At 44.3% G+C, this 22,001-nt stretch overlaps 1 non-coding gene across 1 annotated transcript; it reads right to left on the bottom strand.

Moving 5' to 3' along the window:
- Nucleotides 1-17,577: 17,577 nt before the first annotated feature.
- On the bottom strand, nucleotides 17,578-17,679 carry LOC116809842 (U6 spliceosomal RNA). The gene has a single exon (XR_004370021.1). It is a non-coding gene; the product is annotated as a U6 spliceosomal RNA (small nuclear RNA).
- Nucleotides 17,680-22,001: the final 4,322 nt, after the last annotated feature.

The following is a 22,001-nucleotide window of genomic DNA, read 5'->3' as shown; positions in this document are numbered from 1 at the left end:
AGATGATTGGATCATGGGGGTGGATTTCCACCTTGCTCTTCTCATGATAGTGAATGAGTTCTCCCAAGATCTGGTTGTTGGTTTTTTTGTTGGATGGGGAGGGGTTTTTTGGTTTTTTGTTTGTTTGTTTGTTTTGACATAGAGTCTCGTTCTGTCACCAAGGCTGGAGTGCAGTGGTGCAATCTTGGCTCACTGCAACCTCCACCTCTTGGTTCAAGCGATTCTCCTGCCTCAGCCTCTCAAGTAGCTGGGATTACAGACATGCACCACCACACCCGACTTATTTTTATATATTTAATAGAGACAGGGTTTTGCCATGTTGGCTAGGCTGGTCTCGAACTCTGACCTCAAGTGATCCACCCATCTCAGCCTCCCAAAGTGCTGGGATTACAGGTGTGAGCCACTGCGCCTAGCAAGACCTGGTTGTTTATAAGTGTGTAGTACCTCCCCCTTCCCCCTGTTCCTCCTGCTCCAGCCATGTAAGGTGTGCCTACTTCCCCTTTGCCTTCCTCCATGATTGACGGTTTCCTGAGGCCTCCCCAGCCATGCTTCCTGCACAGCCTATGGAACCATGAGCCAATTCAACCTCTTTTCTTTATAAATTACCCAGTCTTAGGTAGTTCTTTACAGCAATGTGAGAACTGACTAATAGCACAGTATTCACTTCACTTCTCTGTGCTTCAGTTTCCTTAATTATAAAGTAGGAATACTCAAATGAGGATACTACTGGCTCCTCCCCTTCTCCTTTATCCCCATTATTTCTACCCCATGGAAGTCTCTTATGCTGTCCAATCAACACTATTGCAATAGCCCCTCATCAATCTGTTGCCTTCAGAATGTTCCCCCTCCAATGCAGCTTCTCCCTGAGCCAGCTACTTCCCTGTGAAAACTCTTCAGCACATCCCGTTGTCTGTGGGATAATGACCAAATGCCTTCATAGATCACATAAATAGATCTTAATAGATCACCCCTTCCTGATACAGTTTGGACGTGTGTCCCTCCCCCCGCCACAAGTCTCATATTGAAATGTAATCCCCAATGTTGAAAGCGGGGCCTGGTGGGAGGTGACTGGGTTATGGGGGCGATTTCTCATGAATGGTCTAGCACCATCTGCCTTGGTTCTGTCCTCGGGATAGTGAGGGAGTTCTCCTGAGATCTGGTCATTTAAAAGTGTGTGGAGCCTCCCACCTCACGGTCTTGCTCCTGCTCTGGCCATGAGATGAGCCTGCTCCTCCACTGGCTTCCGCCATGATTGTAAGTTTTCCTGGTGCCTCCCCAGAAGCTGAGCAGATGCTAGCATCATGCTTCCTGTACAGCCTGCAGAAACATGAGGCAATAAAATTTCTTTTCTTTATAAATCACCCAGTCTCAAGTATTTCTTTATAGCACTGTGAGAATAGACCCATACGCTTCCCAAGCCAGCCTCCTCTCCACTGCCATTTCCAGTTCTATCATGTTCCATACCTCACTGAGAGTTCCCCATCTCACTGAGAGTTCCTCCATCATGCCAGGCTGCTTCTTGCCCCAGGGTCTTTGCACATGTGATTGCATAGACACAGAATGTCTGTCTCCTTTGTTCCCTTTTTGAGTTTCTATTCACTATAGGGCTCAACTCAGAAGTCATATTCTGGTTGGGCACAGTGGTGCATGCCCGTAATCCCAGCACTTCAGGAGGCTGAGGCAGGATAATCGCTTGAGTGTCAGAGTTCAAGGCTGCAGCGAGCTATGATCATGCCACTGCACTCCAGCCTGGATGACAGAGCAAGACCCTGTCTCTTAAAAAAAATCCATAAAGGGCAAAAATTGATGAAACTTTATGCACCCTGTGTGAAAGAAAAAGGAGTTCCATCCTTATATAAAGCACTCTCCCAACTCTACCCCAGAAGTTAACCCCTTCTCCCACAAAATCACTGTGCTTTGCACATTCCTTGAATTTTGCAGTTATCACACTACATTACAGTGGCCTATTAATACTTCTGTCTCCCCCACCATCCCAAAACCTTCCTACAAGCTTCCTTATTGCAGAATCTGCAACAGTAATGAGTATATAATAAGCCTTCAAAACAAAAGTTTGTCTAAAATGAATGAATTCTTAGCATCTTCCCTTTTTCCTTACAATAAGGAAGCTTTGTGGATCTGTCATTAGTGACTTCTTAATGCAAATAAGCTCATTTTACAGAGCTTTGAACAAAATTTTGAATGCAGAATGTATAAAGTCTTTAGAGTAAAGATTTCTGTTTGAGATGCATCCTTTTCGATATTCGTACCCCCTGGTGAATTGTGTTGTCTAGTTCTATAAAGCAATGTACATCTTTGACCCTCAGGAAGGAGTTCTAAGAATAAGGAATTTGATAACTCCCACAGAAAATTTTACATTTTGATAAATGTTCTGATAAAATAAAGGAATGGGAGATATGCAGACAAGCAGCAGATTCCAAGTTCGTAAGAGATTGTAACACTGTGGATGCACCACATAAAATCTCCTAAATCCCTTCCCGAGTGGGATGATGTATTGGCAAGAGCATAAGTATCAGAGATGAGAGGACTGAAGTCAAGTCTCTGCTACTATGTAGCTCTGTGACCACTAGAAAGTCTCATAACTTCAGCACTATCCACAACAGCAAAGACATGGAATCAACCCAAATGCCCATCAGTGATAGACTAGATAAAGAAAATGTGGTGCATATACACCATGTACTATGGCATATGGAATATGTATTATGGATTATGGAATACTATGCAGCTATAAAAAGGTACAAGAGCATGCCCTTTGCAGGGACATGGATGGAGTTGGAGGCCATTATCCTCAGCAAACGAACACAGGAATGAAAAATCCAATACCACAGGTTCTCACTTATAAGTGGGAGCTAAATAATGGGAACACATGGACACATGAGGGGGAACAACACACACTGCGGCTTATTGAGAGGGGTCAAGGGGAGGGAGAGCATCAGGAAGAATAGCTAATGGATGCAGGGCTTAATATCTAGGTGATGGGCTGATCTGTGCAGCAAACCATCATGGCACCTGTTTACCTATGTAACAAACCTGCACATCCTGCACATGTACCCTGGAACTTAAAATAAAAGTTGAAGAAGGCCGGGCACAGTGGCTCATGCTTGTAATCCCAGCACTTTGGGAGGCCGAGGCGGGCAGATCACGAGGTCAGGAGATCGAGACCACGGTGAAACCCCGTCTCTACTAAGAATACAAAAAATTAGCCAGGCGTGGTGGCGGGCGCCTGTAGTCCCAGCTACTCGGAGAGGCTGAGGCAAGAGAATGGCGTGAACCCGGGAGGCGGAGTTTGCAGTGAGCCGAGATTGCGCCACTGCACTCCAGGCTGGGTGACAGAGCGAGACTCCGTCTCAAAAATAAATAAATAAATAAATAAAAGTTGAAGAAAATAATAATAATAATAAAGTATACAGGATTCCTGAAAAAAAAAAAGAAAGTCTCATAACCTCTCTTTCCTCCTCTTTAAAATGAAAATGTTGGATCAAATTATTTCGAAGTCCTATTAAATTCCTATGGGTCTGAGACTTTGACAATGATTCCTAAATCTGCCTAGGCATCAACATCAGGTGGGAAGCTTTATAAATCCACAGCTTCCCAGCCTCCTTCTCAAAGGTTATGATTGCACTGATTTGAAGAGAAGTCTGGGAATCTCATAGTTTTAGAAAGCCCCAAAGGGTGATTCTAATGCAAAGCCTGGTTTGGAAGCTTAGCCACCATATAAAAACTTTGCTAACTTTTTTCAGCTACATCTACCACCTACAGAAGAATGTTCTCCAGTGGGAATATATGTCTGATTTCATGATAATGGCTAAAGGGAAATACAGGATTCACTTTACATGAAGTCTCCTTAGGGGCACTTTACTGGAACATATTTATTGCTCAAATATGGAAAGTACCTCTGTGGACTTGTATTTCGATACCTGTATGATCACCATTTTAAGCATGTGATGTGGTATCGTCAGCAAAATGTTTTTCATTTAAACCCATCTTAGTTTTTTCATGAAAATCAGTGCAAAAACAATTATTTCACTAGACATTTACAGCCACCACCCAGGAATATGTCTACATTGTAAAGAAAGATATATATTTGTAGCACAAACAAATCGCAGGATTAAAACATATTGTCTATACTTAGATGGTACGCTGTGTAGACGATAGATAACATACCATCTATACAGCGTAACTTGAGGAAGTTTGTAGCAGACACTATACCTGCCTAACCAACTTCACCATCTTCTTTAGGGCCTACTCATTCCAATCAATGCATCATGGTGGGTCTAAGTTAATTTTGAAAATTCTATTTCCCCGTACAAGATACTAATTGTTGTTTTTAAGAGACAGGGTCTCATTCTGCCTTCCAGGCTGGTGTGCAGTGGTGCGATCATAGCTCACTACAGCCTTGACCTCCTGGGCTCAAGCAATCTTCCTGCCTCAGCTTCCCGAGGAGCTGGAACCACAGGTGTGCACCACCACGCCAGGCTAATTATTCTTTATTTTTTGTAAAGATGGGGTCTCACTATGTTGCCCAGGCTGGTCTCGAACTCCTGGCCTCAAGCGATTCTCCCACCTTAGCATCCCAAAATGCTGGAACAAGATCCTAATTTTGCAGCCCCTCTTGCAGCTGGGAACAACCATGTGATCTCTCTACAGACAATGAGACTCAAGAACCAGTCTGTTAGTGCACTCCTGGGAAATAACTTTTCCCTCATTGATAAAAAGCGGATACTTTTTGTTACCCACATCATTGCTTCCTTCCTTAAATGCAAAGGGCCAATATTTGATGACCATGAGGCACTAAGCCAAAGGCCCACATCTCCATACCCAGAGATGGCAGAGTAGCAAATGAAGTCATAGCTCCACAGATTTTTTGTCATGTGAGACAATTAAGAATCTTTATTGGGCCAGGCATGGTGGCTCATGCCTGTAATCCCAGCACTTTGGGAAGCTGAGGCAGGAAGATCACTTGAGCCCATGAGTTTAAGACCAGCCTGGGCAACATAGCAAGACAACACTCTACAAAAAAATATATAAATTAGCTTGGCATGAAAGCATGCACCTGTAATCCCAGCTATTCAGGAGGCTAAGGCAAGAGGATTGCTTGAGCCCAGAAGTTGGAGGCTGCAGTGAGCTATGATCATGCCGTTGCGCTCCAACCTGGGTGACAGAGCAGGACCTTGTCTCTTAAAATATAAATGAATATGTGTATATATATAGCCACGTTGTTACCACTAAAAATACATCTTAACTAAATCCATTTCTGGTCAGGGTTAAGTACCATCAGCAGGAAGCAACAGGCATATTTGGGGTCATTTCAAGAACTGCTTGAAGGATGGGAAAAAGGTGGAAGGATGGGGAGAGATGGGGGCTGTATAGCATTTATGGATAATGCTTGAAAGTTACAGGAAGGAATAAAAATGGCTTTGAGTTTATCAACTGCCACTCCAGTAGGAGAATCTTTACGATGAAAATGTGTAAGGATTTCTTTTCCAAAAATCTAAGTTAAAAAGTGGTAGGAGTCACACATTCGAATATTTTTAGTGCTCTTACTCACTTGCCATGTTTTTTGTTTTTGTTTTTGTTTTTTGGTTTTGTTTTGTTTATTTGAGACGGAGTCTCACTCTGTCATCCCAGCTGAAGCGCAGTGGTGCAATCTCGGCTCACTGCAACCTCTACCTCCCAGGTTCAAGTGATTTTCCTGCCTCAGCCTCCCAAGTAGCCGGGATTACAGGCACGCACCACCACGCCCAGCTAATTCTTCATATTTTTAGTAGAAACGGGACTTCACCATGTTGGCCAGGCTGGTCTTGAACTCCTGACCGTAGGTGATCCAACCACCTTGGCCTCCCAAAGTGCTGGGATTATAAGCGTGAGCCCCCACACCTGTCCTCACTCCTCCTCTTGAAGGCTCTCTTATCGTGAGTTCTGCCCAGTGATTCTACCTAAGGAGATGCTGCATTGCAAGACTTATGAACTTCTTCTGGCACCAAGGCGTGTTCTTGGCCCCTTTGACTCCAGTGATGCTCTCTACAAGTCGAGCCCTCTGGGATCCTGGAAGCCATATTGGAATAAAACTCTCACATCTGGAACCAGTTTCTGGAAAACATCAAGAAAGGCAACACACACTCTATCTCCTGTCTCTCTCTCTCCCTCTCTCTCTCTCTCATTCTCTCTCTAACACTTAAGGAAATTAAAAAGAACCCATCAGTACATTGGCACATCAAACTCCGCAAAGGAAAATATTTGAATTTTTTCCATCTATTTTCCTCTCCGGCTCTTTATGCGTCTCGAGGAGAAAAAAGGTAGAGCTTACATTTTATGTCAACACAAAAGGCCTCCGTGTGTGTGCATTACTTATTCAAGTATTCAGTGATTCAATGTCAAGGTATGTATTATACACACTTTTTTTTTTTAGGCCATTATTAGCTTTCTTACAACACTATTATTCTTCAGCCCAGCTAATGCTTCTGTCAAAGATTTAGCAACAAGCATGGAAAATGTCAAACAGTAGGGAAGAAACCTAGCTGTTTCCACAACTACACAAAAAGCCATGCTGTCTTTTATGGAAAAGCCGCGTAATTCCGTGATGAACGCCAGTGGATGTTTTATCAGGGGACAGAGTCATGGGATGGTTTATTTGTTTTCCTCTGCACACCTGAGTCCATCTCCTCTGAATAAGTTTCCTTTCTTCTCTTGCCAATATACTTAATAAAACAGGGCCTACGTTGTTATCATCTCACCCTCTCCCCAGGAGGTACCCAGCTTAGAATGCGACAGAAATCAGCCAAGAGAGTCAGTCTTGTTCTGTCTGCAGAGTAGTGTGATAAGATTTAAGGAGCACTAAAAGGTTCCTCTGAAGAAAAATATTTTCCCAACCTGCTTACCAGGGTGCCTGAAATTACAACCCTTCTGCTTTAAGGCATTGAAAGCCTCCATTAAAATGCAAATATGTTAGGTGACTTGTTTTATCAAACTATCACATCCTAGCTTGAATTAGTTTATGGCTTAATCCAAAATCCTGAAGTGACAGGGACACAGGGCTGTTAAGTTTGGATGTGAGCAAAGATCATACAAAGATTTAGGGTTTAAAAATACATTGCCTAAGGTGCAGATCCAGGTAATAGAACAGAATAGAATAGTCTAACAGCAGCAAGAATGAGGTCCAGAGTTCACACGCACAGACAGAGATGCTCCACCCTCCTGGCAGAGCAACAGGCGGGTCCATGTCATTGAGAAGTTGTCATTCTTACCTTTCAAAGATAAATTTTAAGGCCAGGCACTGTGGCTCACACCTGTAATTCTAACACTTTGGGAAGCCAAGCTGGGAGGATCATTTGGGGCCAGGAGTTTGAGACCAGCCTAGGCAACATAGTAAAACCTTATCTCTACAAAAAAATTTTTTTCATTAGCAGGCCGTGGTGGTGTGCGTTTGTGGTCCCAGCTATTGGGGAGGCTGAGGTGGGGTGGGAGAATCGCTTGAGCCCAGGAGGTTGAGACTGCAGTGAGCTATGATGGCACCACTGTACTCCAGCCTGGGTGACAGAGTGAGACCCTGTATCTTAAAAAAAAAAAAAAAAAGATAAATTATAAGAATCATCAGTGCACAAATGCCTTCTGTTCTTCCCACTTGAATCCGCATCCTTAGTTGGGTTTATTTACCATTTCTTCCCTGCAGAAGCCTTCCATGGACTCTTCCCCACTCTCTCTCCAGCAGTTTCGGAGGCAGTATAGATCCTGTGGTCGACACAACCATCTTCTCTAATATTTCCATTTCTCCTCTCCTTCCTCCCTTGAAGTTAGTCATGGCCATTTGACTGGCTTTGGTCAATGAATTGTAAGCAAAAAAAAAATGTCGTGTCACTTCCAGGGAGAGGTATTTCAGAGCTGGTTTATGATTCCTCATGCTCTCTTCCTCTGCCACGGTGAACTCAGAAGCACGACTAACTTCAGGTAAAAATGCTACAAGGGGCCGGGCACGGTGGCTCATGCCTATAATCCCAGCACTTTAGGAGGTCGAAGTAGATGGATCACCTGAGGCTGGGAGTTCGAGACCAGCCTGGCCAACATGGTGAAATCCCGTCTCTACTAAAACTACAAAAATTAACCAGGCGTGGTTGCGGGCACCTGTAATCCCAGCCACTAGGGAGGCTGAGGCAGGAGAATTGCTTGAACTCAGGAGGCGGAGGTTGCAGTGAGCTGAGATTGTGCCATTGCGCTCCAGCCTGGGCGACAAGAGCAAAACTCTGTCTCAAAAAAAAAAAAATGCTACAAGGTCAAAACAACCAACAAGAAGGGACCCAGAGAACATCTACTTGGAAAGCTGCTTAGATCTGCAGATGACTATAACTGAGCAGGAATGAACGTCTGCTGTGTCAGGCTATTGATGTCTTGTTGTTACTACTTTTTGCATAACATCGCCTACCCTGGCTGATCCATTTCCCGTAAATAGCACCTCAAGAAGTCTCACCAGGCCCACTCTACTACCATACACTCATCACTCAGCAAATATTCACCAAGCTCCTACTATGTGCCTTATAGTAGCATAGATCCCAGAATTTCGTGCTAACAGTAAAGATAAAGTCCTTGGAATCATGAAGGTTACAACCTAGTCAAGGAAGAAAGATTATAAATAAGTTTTTGTTTTGTTTTATTTTAAGATAGAGTCTCACTCTGTCGCCCAGTCTGGAATGCAGTGGCACAGTCCAGTGGCTCAGTGTAAGGACTGAGAGTAAACTGTGGGCTCAAATCCAAGCTCCTCCACCTTCCAGCTGTGTCCCAGCACACAATACTTAACGTTTTTTGTGCCCCAATTTGTTCATCTGTAAAATTAGGACATTAATAAGACTAACCTTATAAGGCTATTGTGTAAATCAAATGAATTGGTAAAAGGGACGATGAAGAGTTCCTAGCACACAGTAAAGCTCTCCTTGTCCAATGTTGTTATTTATTTATTTATTTATTTATTTATTTATTTATTTACTGAGGAGGAGTTTCACTCTTGTTGCCCAGGCTGGAGTGCAATGGCACAATCTCAGCTCACCGCAACCTCTGACTTGCGGGTTCAAGTAATTCTCCTGCCCCAGCCTCCCGAGTAGCTGAGATTACAGGCATGTGCCACCACACCCGGCTAATTTTGTATTTTTAGTAGAGAAAGAGTTACTACATGTTAGTCAGGCTGGTCTCAAACTCCTGACCTCAGGTGATCCGCCTGCCTCGGTCTCCCAAAGTGCTGGGATTACAGGCGTGAGCCACCACACCAGGCCCCAGTATTGTTATTTTTGTTTGTTTGTTTTGAGACGAAGTCTCACTCTGTCACCCAGGCTGGAGTGCAGTGGTGAAATCTCAGCTCACTGCAACCTCCACCTCTTGGGCTCAAGTGATTCTCTCACCTCAGCCTCCCAAGTAGCTGGGACCACAAGTATGCACCACCACACCTGGCTAATTTTTTGTCTTTAATAGAGACAGGGTTTGGCCATATTGCCCAGGCTGGTCTCGAACTCCTTAACTCAAGCGATCTGCCTGCCTCAGCCTCCCAAAGTGCTGGTATTATAGGCGTGAGCCACCACTCCTGGCCCCAATGTTGTTATTTTATTATCATCTTTCTGCATCACTCAGATTGAATCTCACTCCCTCCTCAAGCCTCCCACCTCATCCCAGCCTTCATTTATCTCCTTTTCCTAACTCATTTTATACTTACTATTCATAACACATAATCCACATCTTACAACATGCTGCCCTGTTCCCTAATTGTTGGAATCACTCAATTTGGCACTTGGATCTATGGTAATTACTGTATGCTAATATGTAAAATCACACTTTGCCCTAATTCTTCATGTATGTGCCTTAGCTCTTCTCTCCAATTGTACTGACTTTCCCACAAATCAATCGTATACTTCTCTCACACCTTTACGATAGAGAGCGCAATGCTAAATACAAAACGGAGATTTGCTAAGTACAGATGCTCCTTGGCTTACAATGAAGTTACACCCCAGTACACCCATCATAAGTTGAAAACATCATGAGTCAAAATGCACTTAATACACCTAAGCTACCGAACATCATAGCTTAGCAGAGTCTTACCTTAAACATGCGGTCAGGCATGGTGGCTCATGCCTGTAATCCTAGCACTTTGGGAGGCCAAGGCAGGTGGATCGCCTGAGGTCCAGAGTTCGAGACCAGCCTAGCCAACATGGTGAAACCCCGTCTCTACTAAAAAATACAAAAATTAGCCAGGCATGGTGGCGGGCACCTGTAATCCCAGCTACTCAGAAGGCTGAGGCAGGAGAATTGGTGGAACCCAGGAGGCGGAGGTTGCAGAGCCGAGATTACACTGTTGCACTCCAGCCTGGGTGACAAGAGCGAAACTCCATCTCTAAAATAAAATAAAATAAAATAAAATAAAAACAACATGCTCAGAACACCTACATTAGCCTACAGCTGGGCAAAATCATTTAACATCATGCCTATTTTCTTTTCTCTTCTTTTTGACACAGAGTCTCGCTCTGTTGCCCAGGCTAGAGTGCAGTGGCACAATCTCGGCTCACTATAACCTCTGCCTCCCAGGTTCAAGCAATTCTCCTACCTCAGGCTCCTGAGTAGCTGGAATTATAGGCACACACCACCAGGCCTGGCTACTTTTTGTATTTTTTTTAGTAGAGATGGGGTTCACCATGTTGCCCAGGCTGGTCTCTCAAACTCCTGGCCTCAGGTGATCCACCTGCCTCGGCCTCCCAAAGTGCTGGGATTACAGGCATGAGCCACTGTGCCCAGCCTTACATCATGCCAATTTTCTAATAAAGTGTGGAATACTGTACACAGGCCTTTTGTAGTCATGATGGGGGTCAAAAACACAAAGTACAATACTCAAAACAATGTGAGCAACACAGAACACCATATTGGTTGTTTATTCTCATGATCACGTGGCTGATGGGGAGCTGTGGCTCGCTGCCACTGCCCAGCATTGCAAGAGAGCAGCAAACTTGCAGATTACTAGCCCTGGAAAAGATCAAAATTCAAAAATCAGGCCAGGAACCAGTGACTCACACCTATAATCCCAGCACTTTGGGAGGCTGAAGAGGATCACTTGAAACTGGGAGTTCGAGACCAGTCTGTGCAATATAGTGAGTACCCTGTCCCTCCAAAAAAATTTAAAAATTCGCTAGGCACAGTGGTGCACACCTGTAGTCCCAGCTACTGGGGAGGCTGAGGCAGGAGGATCACCTGAGCCCAGGAATTGAAGGCTGCAGTGAGCCTGTGATAGTGCCCCTGCACTCCAGCCTGGGTAACAGAGCAAGACCCTGTGCTTTAAAAAACAAACAAACAAAAATCACAATCTGGAGTATAGTTTCTACTGAATGCATATTGTTTTTGCACCATTGTAAACTCGAAAAATTGTAAATCTAACCATCATAAGTTGACATCGCAAGTCAGAGACCGTCTGTACTTGGGTATTAAAACAGGGCCTTTTGTTTGGAGAACTCCAGAAATTCTCTGCTTTGGAAAACCAAGTGGAAGTGGGAGGGTGAATGTTTCAGACGTGGAATTCACTTACATAAATCTCCAAGTAAGCCAAGCACTCTCTGGGCAGGGCCTATGCTATCCTGGGGAGAATACTGTCATGCATTTTCTTAAAGGTCTCAAAAATCCTTCCAAGAGATAGTCTGACTCATTCAAGACTGAAAACCGCAACTTGAGTGGGCACCTCAGACCTCCTGGAGTGAGGAGAGAGATTGCTGGCCCTCAAAGCAAGTAAAGCTTTTCCTGCAAATTAGCCCAGGGCTTCTGCAGCTATAGGAAAACAAATGCTAAGCAGAAATCGTGAGCCTGCTGAAAGCCACCCTGACCTGAACCCACTCCATGGCTTTGGAGGCCACGTAAGCTGGAGAAATAGCCACGCACGGTGCCACAGAGAACTTCTGCAATGGAGAACGGTACAGTTTGCCCATTCTACAGCCCCTCTGCGCACGCTTTTAACATGGTTCATACTGCAGAGAGGCAGTGTGGAATCAGGATCGACAGCCTCAAATCTGCGGCCAAAGTGTCAGAATCCAAACCACAGCTCTGCCACTCACCCGCTGCATGGTTGTGAGTTACACTAACCTCTCTCTGCCTCAACTTCTTCATCTGGAAAGTGGTTATTATAGTTGTCCCCTATGCTTATGGTTTCTATTAGGATTAAGAATTATTTTTTTTACTTTTTCGAGACAGGGTCTCACTCTGTTGCCCCGGCTGGAATGCAGTGGCATGATCTCGGCTCACTGCAACCTCCACCTCCTGGGTGCAAGCAATTCTTGTGCCTCAGCCTTCTGTGTAGCTGGGATTACAGGCATGCACCACCATGCCTGGCTAACATTTTTCTATTTTTAGTAGAGTAATAGAGACAGGATTTCATCATGTTGGCCAGGCTAGTCTCAAACTCCTGGCCTCAAGTCATCTGCCCGCCTCAGCCTTCCAAAGTGCTGGGATCACAGACGTGAGCCACCGTGCCCTGCCAGGATTAAGAATTTTGAAATTTTTACAGTGTTCAGGACAGTACCTGGCTGTCAGCATTATGTAGTGTTTGTTGAATTTTTATTTATTGTATTTATTCACAGCTGTGTTTGTGTGTGTGTGTGTGTGTGTATGCGTGTGTGTACGAACTCTGAGCATTTCCCAGGAAAATGCATTTCCTAGAAATTTCTAGGAACTCAGAAAATAAAGATGAATGAGACACAGCCTTTTCTTTTGAAAAACTCAAAGTCTATTTTAATATATAGACTGGTTTGTTTTGTTTTTAGAGATGGGGTCTCATTCTGTCACCCAGGCTGGAGTGCAGTGGCAAAATCATAGCTCACTGAAGCCTGGAATTCCTGGGCTCAAGAGATCCTCCCACCATAGCCTCCCAAGTAGTTGGGACTAGAAATATGTGCCATCGTGTCCAGCTAATTTTTATTTTTTATTTTTGTAGAGACAGGGTCTTGCTATGTTGTTCAGGCTGGTCTTGAACTCCTGGCCTCAAGCCATAATCCCACCTCAGCCTCCCAACAGCGTTGGGATTACAGCCGTGAGCCACCTCGCCCTGCCAACTGGTTTTTAACAGCTCTAGTAGAGATACTGGCAAAGTGCTGGGGGAAAATCCAGGAGGGGGCAAGTAACTCCATCCAGGGGTAACAGGAATGGCTACACAGAGCTCACATCTGCAATTGAGCAGAATTCAAGGTGTAAGAGGAGCTTCCTTATAATAGTGACTCCTCAACCTTCCCTTGAATTTAAATCTCCTAGGGGGCTTTTTTTAAACCCAGATTCCCAAGCCCCAGGCCAAAAGTTCTGATTCAGTAGGTCTGGGTAGGACCGGAGAATCTGCCTTTCTAGCAGGTTCCCACGTGATGTTGTTGCTGATGCTGGTCCAGGGATCCCATTGTGAGAACTGCTGCCTTACAGGACCCGGAGAAAGCAGCAAGTGCCTAGGTTCAGGAAAACAAAAGAACCTGGCCTTCTCAGGGGAGCAAAGGTAGTCTGGCAGGATTGGACCAGACAGCAGTGTAGAAAATGACAAAAGATGAGGTGAGAAGAGTGCAGAGGCTGCGGCAAATCCTGAACACTTGGGGGACCTTTGGAATTTGTGGCCTTAAATAACTTGATCCAACTTGTATTTCCAAAATGATTGCTGTGGTGTCAGTGGAGAATGGAATGAGACAAGGGGATACTGGAGGAAAGGAGACTGGCTTGGAGGTTGCTGTTAGAGGCCAGAGGAGAAATAACGAGGTCAGAGCTGGTGCAGGTGCAGTAGAAATCAGAAGAAACAGGCCAGGCACAGTGGCTCATGCCTGTAATCCCAGCACTTTGGGAGGCAACAGTGGTAGGATTGCTTGAGGCCGGGATATTGAGACCAGCCTGGGCAACACAGCAAGACTATAATAAAAAATTAATTAAGGCCCAGCACAGTGGCTCATGCCTGTAATCCCAGCACTTTGGGAGGCTGAGGTGGGTGGATCGCTTGAGGCCGGGAGTTCAAGACCAGCTTGACCAACATGGTGAAACCCCGCCTCTACTAAAAATACAAAAATTAGCCAGGCGTGGTGGCACACACTTGTAATCCCCACAACTCAGGAGGCTGAGGCAGGAGAATCACTTAAACCCAGGAGGCAGAGATTGCAGTGAGCTAAGATCATGCCACTGCACTCCAGCCTGGATGACCGAGTGAGACTCCATCTCAAAAATATATATATAGGCCAGGCGTGATGGCTCACACCTGTAATCCCAGCACTTTGGCAGGCCGAGGCAGGCAGATCATGAAGTCAGGAGATAGAGACCATCCTGGCTAACACGGTGAAACCCCATCTCACTAAAAATACAAAAAATTAGCCAGGCATGGTGGCGGGTACCTGTAGTCCTAGCTACTCGGGAGGCTGAGGCAGGAGAATGGGGTGAACCTGGGAGGTGGAGCTTGCAGTGAGCCAAGATCATGCCACTGCACTCCAGCCTGGGTGACAGAGCAAGACTCTGTCTAAAAAAAAAAAAAAAATATATATATATATATATTAGCTAGGCATGGTGGTATGTGCCTGTAGTACCAGCTACTGGGGAGGCTGAGGTAGGAGGATTGCTTGAGCCCAGGAATTCAAGGCTGCAGTGAGCTATGATTACACCACTGCACAGCCTGGGCAACAGAGTAAGACCTTGTCTTTAAAAAAAAAAAAAGAAGAAATACATGGACATCTTAGGGCATAGAATTAGGTAGCTCTGTGGACGCCTATACAGAATGTAAGAAGGAAGGAAGGGTTAAGGCTTGCTCCTTCCTTAGCCAGCTCTGATGTCTGGATGGAGGGGGTTCTATCAACTGAGAAAAGAATGGAGGAAACAAAACAGATCTGGGGAGAAGAGAAGATCAAAAATTCAATTCGCAGTAATTTTGAGGCATCACTGACATCCAGCAAGCCATTAGAAATACAGGGCCAGAGCCAAGGAAAGAAGCCAAGACTAGAGATAAAGACCTGGGCATCCCTGAGCACAGGGTCAGGTTAAAATCAAGGCTTCGGATATGATGGCCAAAGGAAATAGAGCTGACTGGGGGAAGAACCAGCACAAAAACCTGACTTACCCCTTTTAAATGGCTTAGCTTAGCAGTCTCAAAGAAGAAGAGAAAAGGGAGAATAAAGAAGGAGTCCGGAAGCTAGGACCCAGCAGGACTTAGCGAAGATGTTTACAGCATCCTGGTGCTAGCTCTGTCATCTGTGAATGCTATGGTTTGGATGTGTCTCCTCCAAAATTCATGTGTTGGAAACTTCATCCCCAATGCAACAGTGTTGGAAGGTGGGGCCTTTTGGGAGGCATTTAGGTCATGAGGGATCTGCCCTTGTAAATGGATTAATGCCACTGTAAAAAGGGCTTGCCAGAGTGGGTCTACTCTCTTTCCCTTCTGCTTTCTGCCATGTGTGAACACAACAAGAAGGCCCACACCAGATGCCAGCACATTGATCTTGGACTTCCCAGCCTCCAGAGCTGTGAGAAATAAATTTCTGCTCTTTGTAAATTACCCAATCTGTTGTAATCTGTTACTGCAGCACAAACAGACTAAGACAGTGGAGCATCACAAGCCCTTCTGACCTAACCTGCGTTTAAATGCAAAGTGCCTGCTAGTCATTATCTATTCTCAGGCCCATGGACTGCCTGCTCTTCCTGGTTCTGCTCCTATCACAGGGGCCTGGCCCACGGAAATTACATTTCTCAAGCTCCTTGACCAACTGGCTTCTGGTGAATTTCCACCAAAGAGTGGCACTGGCAGGAGATTGCAGCGAGAGGAGTAGTAAAAGTTATTCCTCCCCCACCCCTTTTCTTCCCCAACCCTTGCCCCATCCATCCCTTCTGGAGTGTCTCATGAGAGCTGTATTGGGTCTCAGCACGTATCTCAGCTCCTGGAATCTGGTGACGTTCCCTCTGTCTTCTGTCCTTCCAGCTGTGTGTGGGTGGGGAGTCACAGCTTGCTGCTGTTGCTCATCTCTGCAATGACTCACTAGCCCATTTGACTTTCAGCTCTTCCAATATCTGACAACTAGTTCCCTGTATTTGAATTTCTTCTATTGAATTAGCTGGTGTGGGCCCTGTTGTTGTCCTCACTGGTGCCTGACTGATAAACATACAATGATAATCCATCAGCTTCTCCCCCCACCAGTGTGTCAGGCATCAGAATCTTATTCAGGCTGGGATTATCCAAGCTGATATTAACAAAGCCTGTCATTTAAAAGTTAAGCAGAAAAGCAATTTTTAAAGAGGTGGTAAATAAAGATAAAACTTGAAATAAATACATTGTACAACATAAAGCAGTAAAATGATAAATGAGTTCAAAAGCTGGTTTTTTTTGATAAGATGACTAAAATAAACAAACCTCTGACAAATTTAATTAAGGGAATCTTTTTAATTAGAAATGAGAAAGGAGATAGGACAATTTATAGAAAATAGATTTTCCCCAAAATCCAAAGAGAATGTTATGCATTCTTCTAGACTAATAAACTGAAATCCTCAATGAAATAATTTTTAGAAAGATATAGATTACTAAAAATAATCCAAGTATAAAACCAAACAGAATAACTAAGAAAAAAATAGAGAAAATCATACAATAACAATCCCAAAACTGCAATTGGTCCCATTATTTCCACCAGGGCAATTTTTATATGTTTAAGAAACAGATAATTTTAATGGTATAAAGCATGCAGAGTGGGCCTGGTGTGGTGGCTCACACCTATAATCCTAGCATTTTGGGAGGCCCAGGTAGGTGGATTGCTTGAGCTCAGGCATTTGAGACCAGCCTGGGTAACATGGCAAAACCCCGTCTCTACTAAAAATACAAAAATTAACCGGACATAGGGTATGTGTGCCTGTAGTCTCAGATACTTGGGAGGCTGAGATAGGAGGATCACTTGAGCCTGAAAAGTTGAGGCTGCAGTGAGCTGTGTTTGCACTACTGCACTCTAGCCTGGGTAACAGAGTGAGACCCTGTCTAAAAAAAAAAAAAAAAAAAGTGTTCAAAAAGAGATGAGTTCCTTTATATCTATTTGGCAAGCATGAACTTCTTCTCAAACCCTGATAAAGATAAAACACACAAAAAGAAAATTATAGGCACAGATAACATGAATATGGATAGGAAAATCTTAAAGAAAATTCTCACCTCTAAAAAGGAACTTGTTTTACTATACTGCTTCAAATCTTCAGAGGGATGATAAGTTTTTTTGTGGGGAGGAGGGTGTTGTGATAGCTTCACTCAGATATAATTCTTTTTTTTTCTTTTTTTAGACGGAATTTCACTCTTGTTGCCCAGGCTGGAGTGCAACAGCACGATCTTGGCTCACTGCAACCACCGCCTCCCAGGTTCAAGCAATTCTCTCACCTCAGCCTCCCGAGTAGCTGGGATTACAGGCGCCCGCCACCACGCCCAGCTCATTTTTGTATTTTTAGTAGCGACAGAGTTTCACGATGTTGGCCAGGCTGGTCTCAAACTGCTGACCTCAGGTGATCCAGCAGCCTCAGCATCCTAAAGCGCTGGGATTACAAGCGTGAGCCACCGAGCCTGGTTTATATTCTTATACTACAAAAAATATGAACTTTATAAATCTATGTCATCCTGACGCAAGGGCCATGCAAATTTCCACTGTACCGTTTCAACCTCAGTATATGTGCTGCTAACACGAGCACAAAGGGTGGTAACTTTACAAGTTAAGTTGAAAGAAGTCACAGAGGATGGATGGTTTGTATGTTATCAAAGTAAACAACCACTTGACAAAACTTCCAAAGCTAAAATCAAAGGGAAGCTATCTGGAGCAAACATTCACAGCAAATATAACAAAAAGTTCTGTGTTATGTAAAGAACTTACACATGTTGGGCCGGGCACAGTGGCTCAAGCTTGTAATCCTAGCATTTTGGGAGGCCGAGGCAGGTGGATCACTTGAGATCAGGGTTGGAGACCAGCCTGGCCAACATGGTGAAACCCCATCTCTACTTAAAATACAAAAAAAATTAGCCCGGTGTTGTGGGCGGCACCTGTAATCCCAGCTACTTGGGAGGCTGAGGAAGGAGAATCACTTGAACCTGGGAGGCAGAGGTTGCAGTGAGCCAAGCCAAGATCACGCCATTGCATTCTAGCCCAGGCAACAAGAGTGAAACTCCATCTCAAAGAAAAAGAACTTACACATGTTGGAACAAAAAAAAAAATTAAGTCTCCAATATGTAAACTGGCAAAGAACTTGAGAAGACAATTCATGAAAAAAGAGATACTATTAGTAGACAAGTGTGTGAAAAAATGTTCAACTTTGCTGTGATCAAAGAAATAGAACAGTGTGGGAGCATCTTACACCCACTACCTTAAGATAGTTGGGCTTTTTTTTTGAGACAGAGTCTCTCGCTCTGTCACCCGGGCTGGAGTGCAGTGGTGCAATCTCAGCTCACTTCAGCCTCCACCTCCCAGGGTCCAGTGATTCTCATGTCTCAGCCTCCCAAGTAGCTGGGATTACTGGTGTGTGCCACCACGCCTGGCAAATTTTTGTATTTTTAGTAGAGACGGTGTCTTGCCATGCTGGCCAGGCTGGTCTCAAACTCCTCACCTCAAGTGATCCACTTCCCTCAAGTGATCCACCCGCCTCAACCTCTTAAAGTGCTGGGATTTACAGGCATGAGCCACCATGCCCAGCCCCCTACATTAGAAGAACTTTAAGAGTTACCTAGTATTACAATACTGTGGTAAAGCGAGTTGACTCATACGATATTGGACATCAGGGATCATCTTAAAATTTCATAATATCCCTTTATACTAAGGAATTTTTAAAGCTTAAAACAAAAAACTACATGAGATTTTTTTGCAATGTCATTTCTAACAAGAAAAATAAGTGTACATATATGTGTATACATCTATGTATTTGTGTGTGCGGGTATATATATGTATATATGTACACATATACATATATACGTGTGTGTGTGTGTGTGTGTGTGTGTGTGTCTCATTTTCCTCATCTGTAAAATGGGGCTAATGACAGTACCTAAAGAGTGATTATGAGGATTAAGTAAAGCTCTTCAGGCTGGACGCGGTGGCTCATGCCTATAATCTCAGCACTTTGGGAGACCGAGGCAGGCACTGAGACCAGCCTGGGCAACATGGTGAAACCCTATCTCTACAAAAATATGAAGACAAGCTGGGTGTGATGGCACATGCCTGTTGTCCCAGCTGGTGGGAGGGATGACTGAGCCCAGGAGATCCAGGCTGCAGTAAGCAGAGCTCACACCACCACTGCACTCCAGCCTGGGGGACAGAGCAAGACCCCGTCTCAAAAAATAAAAATAAAAATAAATGATAATACAAAATTGTATCACTTCAAATGCATATACACAATGATTTACAACAATGTAAACATGATGAGAATGGACAAAGAACAAGAAAGAGAAAGGATTAATGAAAATCACCACCGCATGAACAAGGGAGGGGTATAAATCACTCTTCTTTTTGAAATTATTTTGGTTTTAGTACAAGTAGAGATCTGGTGAGAAACAGAATTAAAATATGACGAAAGCTACTCTAATGAATTGGCACCTTCTGGGGAGCCTAATATTACATCTGGGAACTCTGCATCTAAGATATTTGAAATAATAAACTCAGCATACATCCCCCCTGGGGACACCATGTGGTGTGTGGGACCAGCCAGCTGATGGCACTGCTTCAGTTGCCCAGAGGACCAAAGAGGCATTTATTGGCCTCAATAATAAACCAGTGCTGGTTATTCGATCTTCTTTATTTATTTATTTATTTATTATTTTTTTGAGACGGAGTCTCACTCTGTCGCCCAGGCTGGAGTGCAGTGGCGCAATCTCGGCTCACTGCAAGCTCCGCCTCCCGGGTTCACGCCATTCTCCTGCCTCAGCCTCTCCGAGTAGCTGGGACTACAGGCGCCCGCCACCACGCCCGGCTAATTTTTTGTATTTTTAGTAGAGACGGGGTTTCACCGTGGTCTCGATCTCCTGACCTCGTGATCTGCCCGCCTCGGCCTCCCAAACTGCTGGGATTACAAGCGTGAGCCACCGTGCCCGGCCCGATCTTTAAAGATGAAGTCTTGTCCTTGGCCGGGCATGGTGGTGCATGCCTGTAGTCCCAACTACTGGGGAGGCTGAGATGGAAGGATTGCTTAAGCCCAGGAGTTCTAGGTTGCACTGAGCTATGACTGTGCTCAGCAAGACCTATGAGAGCTATGATTGTGCTCTCACTGCACTCCAGCAAGACCCTGTCCAAAAAAAAAAAAAAAAAAAAAAGATGAAGTATTTTTCTTAAACCCAATACTCAAAACGCAAAACAAATCTCTGCATAGTTGGGAAATGGACTCAAGTTTGATCTGGATGAACAGTAACCTTCCAGAAATAGTATGGAGAATCCTTAAAGAACTAAATGTAGAACTACCATTTGATCCAGCAATCCCACTACTGGGCATCTACCCAGAGGAAAAAAAGTCATTACACAAAAAAAGATACTTGCACATGCATGTTTACAGCAGCACAATTTGCAATTGCCAAAACGTGGAACCAACCCAAATGCCCATCAATCAACAAGTGGATAAAGACACTGTAGTACATATATACGATGGAATACTACTCAGCCATAAAAAGGCATGAATTAATGGCATTCGCAGCAACTTGGATGGAATTGGAGACTATTATACTAAGTGAAGTAACTCAGGAATGGAAAACCAAGCATTGTATGTTCTCACTCATAAGCGGGAGCTAAGCTATGAGGATGCAAAGGCATAAGAATGATACAATGGACTTCGGGGACTCAGGGGGAAAGGATGGGAAGGGGATGAGGAACAAAAGACTACAAATTGGGTTCAGTGTCTACTGCTCAGGTGATGTGTGCACCAAAATCTCACAAATCACTACTAAAACACTTATGTAACCAAATACCACCTGTTCCCCAATAACCTATGGAAATAGAGAATTTTAAAAAATAAATATTAAATTTAAAAAAAGAAAAAAAAAAACCCAGTAACCTTCCAGGTAGCTGCTTTGACCTGCAGGACCAAGTACCAGGTGGTTACACCTTCCTTTTGTGATCTGGTCAATAGGCAGGAAGAGTTGGACAGCAGACAGTATTATCCCCAGATTCATTTAAATCTACAAACGGAGAAAAATGCAAATCACCAGAGGTACAGGCTTCAGGATAATGAGAGATGGACCTAGAGGCAGCCTTAGGCTTTTTCTTCCCAAAAGTCAGCAAACCTTGGAAGTCTCTACCCAGTCCAAAGCCATGCGTGGAAAGTGACTTCACTCACGGCTCCTGCATTGTCACAGGCTTGTGAAGGACAAATCGGGATATGAGTTGCCGAGAGACGGAAATGTAGCTGATCCAAGTTGAGCTCGAGTCCTGAACAACTGCCTACATGACTCAGAATGTGTGCAGTTAGTAAGTATATGGCTCCAATAAAGGAGTGACAAGTTCAGGGGAGGATATAAATCCAGAAGAGAAATACCAGAAGATAACATAGAACCTAGCATGACCAGAGGCTGAATCACACTGAGCCTAGATTCATATGTCCAAATACCTATTCCACTTGGGATGTCAACACGCATCTCAAACCTAATAGGTCAAACATGGGGCTTCATGTCTTTGCCCTCACCTGTCCTGCCCACTGCCTTGCAGTCTCATGTAAGGGTAAAACCACCCTTCCGGCCCTTCTGCTGGAGTCTCTTTGCTTTCTATCCTTGTTTTACATCTCACATCCAATCCATCAGAAAATCCCATTGGTCCTAGATTCAAGATACCCCCAAATCCCTCGTCTTCTCATCACCTCCACTACAACCACCCCGGTCCAAGCCATCATCATCTCTTCTCTGATTTCTTGATTTCTTTTTTTTTTTTTTTTTTTTTTTTTTTGGAGACACGGTCTCACTCTGTCATCCAGGCTGGAGTGCAGTGGTGCGATCTCGGCTCACTGCAATCTCCGCCGCCTGGGTTCAATTGATTCTCCTGCCTCAGCCTCCT

This window comes from Hylobates moloch, unplaced genomic scaffold, assembly GCF_009828535.3.
Source record: "Hylobates moloch isolate HMO894 unplaced genomic scaffold, HMol_V3 SCAFFOLD_1, whole genome shotgun sequence".
Classification (NCBI taxonomy): domain Eukaryota; kingdom Metazoa; phylum Chordata; class Mammalia; order Primates; family Hylobatidae; genus Hylobates; species Hylobates moloch.
Note: the sequence above shows the minus strand (reverse complement) of the source record. Positions and strands in the feature narration are given on the sequence as shown.